Source organism: Aquila chrysaetos, chromosome 5, assembly GCF_900496995.4.
Source record: "Aquila chrysaetos chrysaetos chromosome 5, bAquChr1.4, whole genome shotgun sequence".
Lineage (NCBI taxonomy): Eukaryota > Metazoa > Chordata > Aves > Accipitriformes > Accipitridae > Aquila > Aquila chrysaetos.
This window is the reverse complement of record NC_044008.1, coordinates 3,080,856-3,094,106: the sequence shown is the minus strand read 5'-3', so window position 1 is coordinate 3,094,106 and position 13,251 is coordinate 3,080,856. Positions and strand designations below refer to the sequence as shown.

General features: G+C 48.0%; 1 protein-coding gene across 3 annotated transcripts in view; it reads right to left on the bottom strand.

The window, feature by feature from the left end:
- The window catches only part of PLXNA4 (plexin A4), a 462,053-nt gene that overhangs the window by 410,075 nt on the left and 38,727 nt on the right, over positions 1-13,251 (bottom strand). The window lies entirely within an intron of this gene.

The window sequence follows — 13,251 nt, the reverse complement described above, 5'->3', positions numbered from 1 at the left end:
GTTTTACCGGTCAAGACCTAGCAATCAAAGACAAAGTCTGCTGAAAATGTCTTAAACATATCTAGTTCTGTCAAAAAAAAGCATGCACATCATTCCCACGGGATCCAGAATAAGAACCACTGAGCTAAATCTGCACTGGCAAATAAAATAGACCCTGGCCTGCCCTCTGGCCCTGAGACCCAGCAGTAAGGCTCACATCTATGAAACCTAAATAACCGCTCCCCTCCCACCTCCAAACCCTGTAGCATCACTCACACTACATCTTGGAAATTACAGTCCCCCAAGGCATGTCCAGGCATTGTCTGGGAGAGAGCTGGTCAGCCCAGGCCAAAGCTGCAGTAGAAACCATGCTAAGGATTAAACACAATAGACAGTGACTGCACACACTCCACATTCCTGGCATTAGTTTAATTATAGAGTCCTGGGTCCTTCCCTCACACTGCTTGGCCTGGGCACTTCATCCTCCCAGGTCTCCATTTCTTCCCCATAAAATGGAGATTATCTGCATTTATCCATCATACTGGGGTACTGTAACTCACTGAAGTTCTTTGGAAAGGAGGGAAGCTTTCACAGCTATTATAGGAGCTTTCCAGCATTTGTTGGAGATACCCATGAACTCCTAACAACCAGAGAAAAGGCCCTCTTCGTTAATGCTGCTGCTTAAGCTCTAACACCTATTGCATTTGAACTCAAGAGACTTGTCATCAGACAGATGCTCCACTGGGATCCTTGCGTACAAATGCACGTAGAGTCTAGTTATCACTGAGGGTATTTCTTTGGGCTTCAGGGAGTGACAGAAGCGCAGCAGCAGAACAGTACGGACAACTCTTCTATCTTAAGGTACCATCTGGACAGCAGGTGAGGCCAATACAGGCCCTCAATATGAAGCACTCCACAGATTAAGTCAAATAAAGGTGAAGCTCCAAATATCACAGTACACAATTGCCAAAGCAGTTAGACTTTATTAACTTCATTGAGACCACTCACGGATTCAAAGTTAAGCATCCGCTTAAGATTTTCTGGACTAAGGCCTAGAAAGGCAGTAATTAATTGTACAGGAAGGTTGCCTAGTTTTCATATACCAGTAATAAAGGATCATGACAATTTTCTTTGTCTGAGCTCACATCTTCCTGGAAGCATGGCTACAATACGTGCTGCTCCTTACTTGAGTTCACGAGCAGTAAAAGCCTGATAGTTGATTCATTTTATCCTCACCCAGCAATTATAGGGAATAATTACAGATGGTTTTACTGAATGGAAGAATAATGTGTCCTAAATGTATTTATAAACACATAAAAGCTATGAGGAATTCAAACAGCCATTAGTAAGGAACAGCTAGCCTGAGCTCTGGCCTGCAAGAGTCATTAGTGTTTGTGGACTGCCCTTTTGGAGCTAAAACAGCAGCTCAAAGAGCAATTACAGATCAGATCAACAGCCTCCATGAGCAGCAGCCAGGATGTTGCTAGTCTACAATGCCAGAACAAAGTCTAAGATAAATCTGCACCCCAGATCTAAAGGCCAAATTCATCTGAGGTCTAGTACCACCAAGCCAACGACCACACTTCAGAGAAGCAGGACACCCCTGCCGACAGCACGACTTGCAAAAGCTGAGTGTTTCTGTGGATAATGAGAACACCTACAGCTTCATTACATAGGTCAGGATGGAAAAAATGCAGCTTGATTACTCTAGGAGTACAAACGTGTTTGAATCAGCGACGCTACCCAGATCTTTCTGCGAGATGCGAGACATTGACTGTCAGAGATGAGCCAACGAGGGGAGCAGTGTGTCAGTCTGACACAGTGTGACAAGCCTTCTGTTCACCAGTTCACTACCCAACACACCACCTGGTGTGGGATCCACCTCACCTAGCTTTAGCCATATGAAATCTTAGTAAGTAGCCTACAGCAGTCATCTAAACTACCTCCATAGTCAGCAGAGGAAAGGAGGTATGTCAGCGAACAAGCCATCCAACCAAAACTGCAACGCACTGGATCACCTTCTGATAGAGCCAGCTGATTGCAAAAGGACTCCAGATGATTCACTCAGCCTAAACATCTAACATTAAGATGTCTCATGGTTTGAACAGGAGGCTGGACTATATGACCTCTTGAAGTCCCTTCTAACCTGAATCGTCCTACGGATGTAGGACCCGAAAAGAATCCAGGTCTTGAAGTCAGGCCCAGTTTGACTGGAAACTCTTAAGCTGTCAAATTAACATGATCTGTGTTTCAAGGCTACAATAAAACTGTGTATGTGTCTCACTCAAACTGATGGCCTGACAGGCTGAGAGAAGAATCGTTTCAGACTGAAAGCAAGAAATTCCCAAACCTTCTACAAATAGTAGAAAGAGGAGCAAGGGAAGAAAGTCCTGCTTTGCTATGGTTTTTAAAGAAAACAAGAAATGGGAAGCAGCTTTCACCACTAAGAGCATGAAAAGCTTAATAGTGCCAGCAGACGTCTTACCTAGGGTGCGGTGTACGACGCTCCATCTAAACAACAGGAAATTACACCGACAAGCAGCAAAACGACAGCAATCAAGCAGAGCTGGCACAGGCCGAGGTATCCTCCTCGGTGTAACACTGCCAAAACCAACCACTCCAGCTGAAGCACTTGGGAGGCCAGAAAGGGCCCATGCAATCATCTGGTCTGCCTTCCTGCAGAACCCAGGACCTCCAATCTCAGGCAGGAGCTGCCTGTGCTGTTTTGCAGGGAGATACAAGCTACTTCTGTTTGCTCCCCAGGCAGGTCTGAGTCTGCGTGGCTGTAAGGATATAGCACCGAGCCCTCTGTAACACACTTTATCAACAGCCAGGATGTGTTAGCTAGAGTATATGATTGCTGTAGATGTATATCAGAGCTCACATAGCCAGAGTAAGCTCTCATCCTCCTGCAAAACCCTAAGAGGATATAGACCCAGAGATCCTAGCATCAAGCACAATAACCTGTAGCTGATCTACAGCACATCTCCAACCTGTTAAGACTTAATTAATCCAATTGCCACAGGTTAGTTCCTCCTCCATCAGACTGGGCCCAGCTCCAGCTGAACTCAGACCTACCCTTAATGGGGCTGATATCACAGGTTTCCCCCTTACAGACACAAAACTAAATTCCAGCCCATTTATTTCATCTTATTTCCCTGAGATTATTGACACAAGACATCCTTATGAGAAGGGCTTGTAAGAAAGATGGGGACAGACTTTTTAGTCAGGCCTGTTGCAATAGGGCAAGGGGTAATGGTTTTAAACTAAAAGAGGGTAGATTCAGACTAGATAGAAGGAAGAAATTTTTTTATGATGAGGGTGGTGAGGCACTGAGGGAACAGGTTGCCCAGGGAGGTTGTGGATGCCCCATCCCTGGCAGTGTTCAAGGCCAGGTTGGATGGGGCTTGGAGCAACCTGGTCTAGTGGGAGGTGTCCCTGCCCATGGCATCATGGATCATCTTTAATGTCCCTTCCAACCCAAACCATTCTGTGATCCAAGCACCAGGGCGAGGTTAAAGAGTGAAATCAGCACTTTCTCCTACATGACACAGTTCAGATGAGATCTAGGACCGTCGCATCACACCCTAGCCTCTGAGACACACAGAGTTGCATGGGTGCCAGAGGAGCAATTGCAGAGCTGTGGTTTGCAGTGTTGTCCTGGTTTTGGCTGGGATAGAGTTAATTATCACGGGAAGCTGGGAGGGGGCACAGCCAGGACAGCTGACCCGAGTAGCCATGGGGCTATGCCATACCATGTGATGACATAGCTCACTACAGAACTGGGGAGTGGGCTGGGGGGGTGCCCCACATTGGGCACAAAAAAAAAAAAAAAAAAAAGGAAAAAAAAAAAGACTGTTGTGGTTTAAGACCATCCAGCAACAAAGCACCATAGGGCTGCTCATCCACCCCCGCACTTCGGTGGGTATGGGGAGGGGAATCAGAAAAAAAAAAAAAAAAAAAGTAGAACATCTTAGGTTGAAATAAGGACAATTTACCAGGACACCACAAGGCAAGAGGTTACAGTAACGACAACAGCACTAATAAAAAGAGTATACCAAAGGAGTGATGCACAAGGCAGCCGCTCACCACCAGGATCCTGCTGCGACATCATCCCGGCCCTGCTCCCCATTGATCCGCTGGGCATGACATCATACAGCAGGGACTAGCGCCTTGGCTACCGGGGTCAGCTGTCCTAGCTGTGCCCCCTCCCAGCTTCCTCTGATAATTAACTCTCTCCCAGCCGGACCCAGGAGAAATGCGGGCAGCCATCCCCCAAGAACAGGGGTAAGGCCAGCAAGCCACACACCACATGAAAACAACTTTCATTTTAACGTATTTGGGTTATTTCCTCTGGGGATCGTCTGCAAAAAAAAATGTCAGCAAGTGAAACCCTACGAATAAACATCACCCGGCTTCTGTGCGGCTGTGGCTCTCAGCTGCACGCACGCCTTTGGAAAGACAGAAATACAGTCATCTTCTTCAGCAAAGAGAAACACGTAAGGAAGTTTGGATTTATGATGAAAGGGTCAGGAGTTGCAAGTCCAGGTTTATTTTCAATTCCAGACACTCCTAGCAGCAATATAAAGTAGCCACGTTAAACTCTCTGGAGCTTCTCTGCTTGGCAATTTCGCGTTAACGACTTTCCAGAATGAAAGCGGAGGTGAGGACATGAATTCACTCTGCTTGCAACACTCCTGCCGCACCGGCTGGGGTAGCAGGGAGGGGCAGACAGAAGATCTAAAGAGGCAGGAATAGGATCGGCGATTCTCACATCCCGAGCAGTTAAATTCTAACCCAGAAAAACACGGCACAGTCCATAGTAACTCAGAAGGGAAGGGGGGCCTTGCGGTTGAGATGCTGGACTGGAGTCAATCAGTTCATCATCCCACACCAGGTTCCCACCTGCAAATGAGGGAATATTACTCACCACCCCTCTGCCCCAGGAAAGCTGCTAAACACAGGTTTATAAGGTGCACTACATATCCAAAATATCTTCATGCAAGAATGATTGGCAGCTCCCAGGGCATAAATGCCCTGCCGAGTCCCACCAGCTGCCTCTCCACCTTGGGCTGATGTGCAGGGGGGAGCCAGCTGGGGAGAGGCTGCGATCTGCTCCCTGCGTCGGCAACCAGAGGGTTCATCTGCAGCCGTGACACCATGGCCAAGTGTCATACTCACCAGTGAAATCGGAAGGATGTGCAAAAGAATGGGGCTGATTTACAGGAGGATTCTGGCAGGCATTTGCCTTCTCCAGGATTAAGCCTATCAAATAAATAATTAACACTTCCAAGCCCTCCTGGAGAGGATGGTTTTACAAGGCTGGTGCTGGCTCAGTCCCCTAGGGATTCAGTGAGCCCCCAAAACCCCCAAACTCAGCAGAAGGGTTAGAGCTCCAATTACACCACCTCTTTCCCCGTCCTCTTCTGATTCCCCAGCAGAAGCAAGGACTTTGGCATTGCACAAACGGCTGAAGCACCAGATATTAGGGGGCCGGTGCAAACAGTGCTCATAATAAACTACAGTTGTCCCTTAAACATCTGCTTTAGCTATTTGCCTCTGAAACAGCCCCTGATAATCAAATATAGCCTAATCCATATTTTGGGAAAAGCTTCGATAAAGGATTAGCCATCCCTCATTCCTCCTTGCTTTCACTCTGGCAGAATCTTCCTCCCCAGTCAAAGCACTGGGGCCTTTTTCCAGGTATCTCGGCAGGCTCCAAAGCAATTCCACAGACTCACTGGGGATAAAGGCTGTCCCAACGGCCAAGTCTTGCCTTTGATTTACAGTTAATACCTAACAGCCCTGCCTTCATACGGTGGCAGGTACTTGGCTTCTCACTCTTGTTATCTCAGGCTTGGCTACACCAGACGATGGAGGGAATGCATACATTACGGCTGTCTGTGCTGCCAGCAGGGCCAGGGAGCCAAGAGCAATAAGAAATCAACAGTAATATGCATTTGAGTCTTTGCAAGGAGATATGCAAGGTCTTTTCCATCACCTGACGGCAAGATCTTCTTTCCCTCCTGACTGCAAGCACTCAGTGAGGGTGGGCATTGAGTACCCTACTCAATAGGTTATTTAAAAATCTAGAGAGATGGAAGCCCTGGGAAAATCTGTCACCAGGAACTCCATGGTACCTGAAGAGATACAAACTAGGAAATTTAGGTTCTAGATCACCTGGTGCAGGGGTGACCATAAATCCCCACCCAGCAGAGCTGCAAATGATGGAAACCATCTCCCCACAAACCACGGGTCTTTAAACTCCAACAGCAGCACCATGGTACCCAAGGCTTGTGCTTCTCCTGTTTGCCTGTGCATGTCCTCTTGCAGGTATCAGCATGGGCTTCAATGCTTGGTGAACTTCTGCTTAGATGCTGGTTTGCCCTACCCCTGGCATTAGTACCTTGCCTTCCCTAAGCTGGATCGGCTCTGCCTCTGACCTCCCGCAGTATCTCTGCTTCTGGCCATGCTGCCTCTGAGTGTCTCTTCTGACTCCTCCGAGACCAGTGTACTTTGGTTCATGTGAACTTCTCCCCACGATCTGTGCTGTGAACTTCGGCAGAGTCATCCCGTTTCAGCCCGTTGCCTGTGTCTAGCTATGAGGTCCTAATGCAGGATGGAGACAGCCCCTCTGACTTTCATCTCATGCTACATCATTCACATAATTTGATGCCTGTCACTGCCCTACCCATCACTTGCATTCCTGCCAGTGGGTCAAGAAAAGGCTGCAGGCTTGCCGAGTGAGCATCAACAGCTGTAGACCTTTGTCATCTGCAATTCAAAGCCACTGGGAAATTTTGTGGACAAAAAGATGGGAACCCTGGGCCACCAACCAAAGATAGCATAGATCACCAACCAACCCACTCTTCAGTGGTTAGCTTGCATTCTAATGGCATACAAAAATATCCAGTACCATTTCCCCAGGGTGCTCTGTGATATAATGGAAGCTGGATAAAGAGCCAGCATTTGGAAATACATTATAATTGCACACTGCTTTTCACTTGTGCAACCACAGCAATGGTTACCATGCAATTACATGTCACCATATACAAATGACAGTGCAGTTACAGTAACTTTACCAATTACAGGGAAATTGCACCCACTATGCTAAGAGATTTTCATTCAAACATAATTCAGGAACGTAAGAACAGGGGGGAAAGTTACTCAAATTGACTAGAACTGGTACAGGCATTTGGTTTTTAGGTCTGCAGTTTAAGCATCAGTTCAAGGACTGGTGTCAAGTTTCCAGAGTGCTGCAGAATCTTAATGTAGTACAGACTTTTTATGCCTGTATTTATGTTCCTGCTATACTGTGAGTGTGAGGCTTCCCAACAGTCTATACCATGTACCTCCACATCGTAAAATTTGCAATTTCCTGAAGAGGAGGCTGCCTTTCTTACAGGGTCTAACAGGTTTCTTCAGTCTTCAGGCCTTTTGCTCAGCAGAGCTGGTGATTATTAGTAAGAAGTAATTGTTGCTATAAATTTAGCATCCTCTAAGTCCCGACTTTCTAAATGATTATTGTGCCAAAAGATGTGTACAATGTACGTTGCTTAGTGAACCCCTAAAAATTTTCTAGATCCCAATATTACAGAATTTATGCAATATTAGCAGTAAGTTTGCTTTTCTTCTTTCCTGCTGCAGACCCTGGAGATGCAGACCACAGCTTTCAGGGTCTGCTGACTCTGTGTCACAGCCACAGAGCTAGTGAGCAGCAACTGCAAATGCCTTTCAGCCCGTGGCTTATTCTCAAACTCTTGTTCCCACCTTTGCTACAAACATTGCCTTAGTACCGGCATGGGACTGGTCAGCAGCAGCATTTCTGCTCTGGAAGCAGCACTGCACTATCAGAGGGAAACAGTTCATGCCACCATGAAGGAGAATCCAAGACTGACTATCCAGAGAAACATGACATAGATATCAAGCATGCAAGACCGTCCTCAGCAAAACAACATACTTGCTTCTTGGTCACTTGCATAAAAGACATTCCTACCATTACAAGTGAAGACGCAATTAAGGATCCAGCGTGAAACACCAGCAGGTTAATGAATCTATGTTACTGGCAGATGGTGTACTGATACCAGCTTCACCATATCCCTCAGCTCATGTCAACTTCAGCTCCAAGCGTCTGCCAGGAGAAACAGTCACCCTATGTCAAGATAAACAAGGCAAGGTGCAGAACAGATTCAGATACCTGAATATGGCAATATTTTTCAGTGGGATATTTACACTCTCTATGTTGGGATATTTTAACTTCAGCGATATTTCAAGCGCCTTGGTTAGACCCCAAGGGTCTGATACAGGCAGGGAAGAGGGACAGTACGTCCAGCAGCAGTGCAGAGTGTCAGACTGAGATAGTACAAACACTCCCATCTATGGAGGTCTTCACATCCCACATCCCAAACACCATTGCTGTGTCAGCCAAATCTGCCTTTTGCATACATCATTTCCACCCCCTCAAAAAAACTTCCAGGATTACAATTCCAAATATCAACATTAGCACACCAAGCCACGCAGCTGGGGTGAAAATCAGATCCCTGAGGTGTGTGATCACTGAGGTTCATCCCCTCACAACTGTACCTACAAACAAGAAGGATGGATGGGACCTGAAGAGCAGCAAATGTGACTGCAAAAGGAAGCTGAGTCCTTCTGCAGTCCCATAAACTTCCCCTTGCCAGCTCAGAGGCTGGAGGATCATATGGATGAGGCACTGAAGGATAAACAGAGGAATATGATCTCTGTGGCTCTCAGCTCAGTGCTTTCCATGAGCTTTAAAAAATTCACTTAAAATTTTTCACACCCCAAAAAGAAGAGATTATTGAGTGTGGAGACTCTGCCTTTGAAACCACCATGGTCTATTGGGTAAATAAGCATTTAGGGATTTTTCAAAAGTGAAGTATTGATCAAATAAGCTGCTGGAGCTCTTCTGTAAGAGCATATTCCAGCAGCAAAGCTGTGTTACGCACCTGAAACACAGAAGCACTGACTTCCCCTGGTACTACTGTAGCTGAGATGGGGAGGAAGGGTCCCAGAGAGAGAAAGTCTTAGGTGAAAAGGGTTTTCTGTGTAGGCAGAAAGACACCTTTGAGAGAAGGGGAAGTGCTCGCCAGCTGCTGCATTTTATCCTAAAGGATGTCACATTTCCGTGATTGGCCAAAGGTTGTCTACATAACAAATTCCTGGAAACATCAACTGCAGTGATGAAAGAGGTGTAAGAAGAGACTGGAGCTCTGTCCTCTGTCAGCTGTGCCCCATAATTCTGAGCATCCTTATCATAACATGCGTTTCTCTCAGGCACATCCATCCAATAGAGACACCTAAACAAGAGACATTCCCTTCTCCAGGTGTCGTGGTTTAAGCCCAGCCAGTAACAAAGCACCACGCAGCTGCTCGCTCACTCCCCCCACCCCAGCCACGGTGGGATGAGGAGAAAACATAAAGGCAGGATTGTGGGTCGAGACAAGGGCAGGGAGGGATCGCTCCCCGCTTATGGTCACAGGCAAAAGACAGGCTCAACTTGAGGAAGAAACAAAATCAATTTAACTTACTACAAATCAAAACAAGGATACTGAGAAGTAAAACCAAACCTTAGAACACCTTCCTCCCACCCCTCCCTCCTTCCCGAGCTTAACTTTACTCCTGATTTTCTCTTCCCTCCTCCCCCCGGCAGCACAGACGGGGCTGCGGTCGGTTCCTCACCCCTTGTCTCTGCCGCTCCTTCCTCCTCAGGGGGAGGAGGACTCCGCGCTCGTGCCCTGCTCCGCCGTGGGGTGTCTCCCGCAGGAGACAGCCCTCCACCAACTCCTCCAACGTGGGTCTTTTCTGCAGGCTGCAGCTCCTCACGAACTTCCCCGGCGTGGGTCCTTTCTGCAGGCCGGTCTTCAGTCACGCACTGCTCCAGCGCGGGCTTTACCACAGAGCGACGGCCATCTTGGGGGGCCTCTGCTCCCCTCCATGGGCTGGGGGGGGACAGCCCCTCCCGCCCCGCTCCTCCTCCTTCACTGACCTCGATGTCTGCACAGAGGCTCCTCTCACATTCCAATCTTCCTCCTCACCACAGGTTCCCCTTTTTAAGTATGTTCTCCCACAGGTGTTACCACTATCGCTGACGGGCTCGGCCTGGGCCAGCAGCGGGCCCGGCTTGGAGCCGGGGAAGCTTCCAGCAGCTTCTCACAGGAGCCGGCCCTGCCGACCCTCCCCGGCTACCAAAAAAAACCCCGCGCCACACAAACCCGTAACACCAGGTTACAAACTCTCGTGTCCGTCTTCACCAGATGGAAGCAACAGCCACACTGCAGGGCTCATCTAAGGTCTCCACAACAATATCATTGCTGTCGCATGCAACGTAGAAGGGTGTAGGAGCCTTCTCTTGCTGGCCAGTCCTCCCCTTCACAGACAACGTTCCTGGCCCATTATCTCCCAATAATTCCTGGCAGCAGAATGGTTAAACCAACATTTCTGGAGCATTTCTGGCAGCTGCCAGGCACCCCTCATTCCTATTCCAGTGACGCACACCAGCACCTTGCCGGATAGAGTCCAGCTGCCTCCCCTACGCCCGCACCACCAGACATTCTCCACTGAATCACAATTACTGTAATTATTATTTTGTTACACAGACAAAATTATCGTTTGGGCTGCAAAGTGCCACGCGCACCAACAGCGCTATATAAATTAAACAACAGCGCTGCTTTGCATGCGAGCAACACCTTCACCCGGAGATCCCAGAGCCGCTTAAAAGCATTAATTAAGCCTCACCACGGTCCTGCAAAGGTAAGCTAAGTGTTGTAATGAACGACATGTATGTGCTGCTGCTCTTCAGCACAGGGAAACTGAGAGAGCTCGGCTGGGTACGAGAGGCCCCGGCTTGCTCACCAAGCAATGGAGAGTTGTGGCGAGCTCCAGGGCTGCGCATCTGTACCAGGGAGAGCGGAGTTGCGTCTGGTGCTATCATCTCACAGAAAATGAATTTAAAGAAGCCTGGTTATCGGTGTAAACGACAAATTAAAGCACTCGAGCCCTGAAAAGAAAAATCTCCCACTTTCTGCCTCTATCTGGGCAGATCTCGGTACTTGAGGAATTCAGAGCACTTGTGTCAGCTGAGTATAAATTCACTCAAGCCATTAAGCTCCAACTCCTCCTGCATCTGAAAGCGGGACTGTGCAAGCGGAAGGCTGCAGCCGGCCCTCAGAAGCAGGGAGACCATTACAATTACAGCCCTGTGTTTCTTGGCGCAGGATCCTGACCAATAGCCCCAACCCATTGATAAGTGCTGGGTCATTCCCTCATTAGGAGGAGTACATTTTTATTATTCCCTTCTGCGCGCTCCCTCACTCTGCCTCTCCCACTCTCTCTCTGTGTCTAAATACACGCCTGGCTAATATCTCTTGTTTACAGGATAAATCAGCTGAACAAATCCTATTATATTTTGGAACACTGACAACGACGGGGTAATGACATTGAAACCGGGAAAATACGATGTTGTTCCTACTGATCTAATGTCACCCACATGCTCTATCAGCTATGCCAGCTCCAATATTGCATGGAGGAAACAGAGGTGTCTCTGTCTTTCTGTGGTGTTACCATTTAGTTGCATGCATATCTGGGTGTCTTGCCTTTCCTGTGTTTCAATTACTTCTTTAAATATTTTAAATATTATTAGAATCTGCACCATAAAGCAGAAAACATTGGGGCTGCAATGCTTACTAGCTCCTAAATTGAAGCAACTGGGTGCTGGTGGCACAGGGAAGATGTTAGGTCCTGTGTATTGTGTAGTTATCTGCAGGAGAAAGATGCAACAAAGGTCTGCGTTTCAGCAAGCCACATTCATCCACTTACTGACATTTATGTGTGCAACAAAGCAGAGCTGAAGAGAAAGAGGGTTCGGAGGTAGATCCATCCTGAACTTGGACTTACCTACCCAGCCAGGTCCACGCTGGCTCTGCAAACACCGCGTTTTGTCCCAAAGCTGTTGTCGTGTTACCCAAAGACTGGGCCAGTGCTAATAAAATGCCTCTCAAGTAAACTTACAGCAAAACCATATCCCATGCTTGCACAGTCATGCAGATGCCGCGCTGGGAGTGTCTGGGGCAGAAATACGGTCAGATGAGATTTGGATATCTCTCTGTAGTACAACAGCCTTTCTCATCTCCATCTTCACACCAGCCAGTCTTCCGGATGGACGTTTCCAACATCTGTATTCTCCTACCTGGTATAACGGGGACCCATGTTTCCATGAAATTTGGATAAATAGAGAAACACGCTTATTTCAGGGGGTGGGAGGAAAGTCTTATGTTACGTGTGTGCTGGAATATAAAATAAATAGATATGTGCACCGGATTGTTCCCAGAGGTTAAACATCTTCACTGATTCTGCAAGTACTAAGACAGACCCTGCACTGTTTTTCACCCCGACAGCTACACTTGCATTAGGCAAGCGAGAAAGGGTCTGTGCAGGATTTAGCCCAGAGAGTAATGCTGAATGCAGCATACTCTCGACCCCCTCCTCAACAGAACAGTTATTGTACAAACTCCCACGCTCAGCTGCCCCCAGTCCGGAGGTGCTTTAAATAGCATCGGGCTCACGAAGGGAGCTGGAGTCGCTTTGCTTCTGGCTTTTCCAGGATGGCTGGGTTTTGCTTGCTGCTTTTTTTTAAAAAAAAATAAAATGTTGCACAAGCATTTCCATTGGCCCGGAAGGCAACCTCCTGGCGAGGCAATACGAGATCAGGTTTGCGAAGTAGCTGATCTCCTGGCGTGGAAGAGAATACGAGGAGATCATATGGAGCCCTCCAAAAATGCAAGGCTAAGCCACGGGCGACCGCAGGGCTCGACCACAGAAGAAAACAGCCTGGGTCGCTGGCAGGGGAAGCAGCAAAGTTCAGTTCCCAGAAACAAACCTAATTGTCCATGTGGCAAGAAGTGCAGGCAAATGGCACAAGCAGTGATGGAGAAGCTGGCACCCTGCTCACCTGCAGAAGCAGCTACTGGGGGTCCACCAGCACGTGGGGCTGATGCTGAGAGATGCTGAGCTGCTCAGGCAGAGCCAACGTGGTCCAGAGATGGGACTGATGGGGGGGAGGGAGCTGCGCCTGAAGTACCTCAGACACAACAGCGACTCAGCAGCCTTGGGCCCTGCTTCATCCTCAATGAACATTTTGTGTGAGCGGGGTCAATCAGACACGAGAGAACAGCACTGTGCGTGGGTTTGGCACCCGGCCACTTAAAGGCATAGGGTTTCCTCTTGTTTTATTCTTGGGAAGAAGCAGGTTGT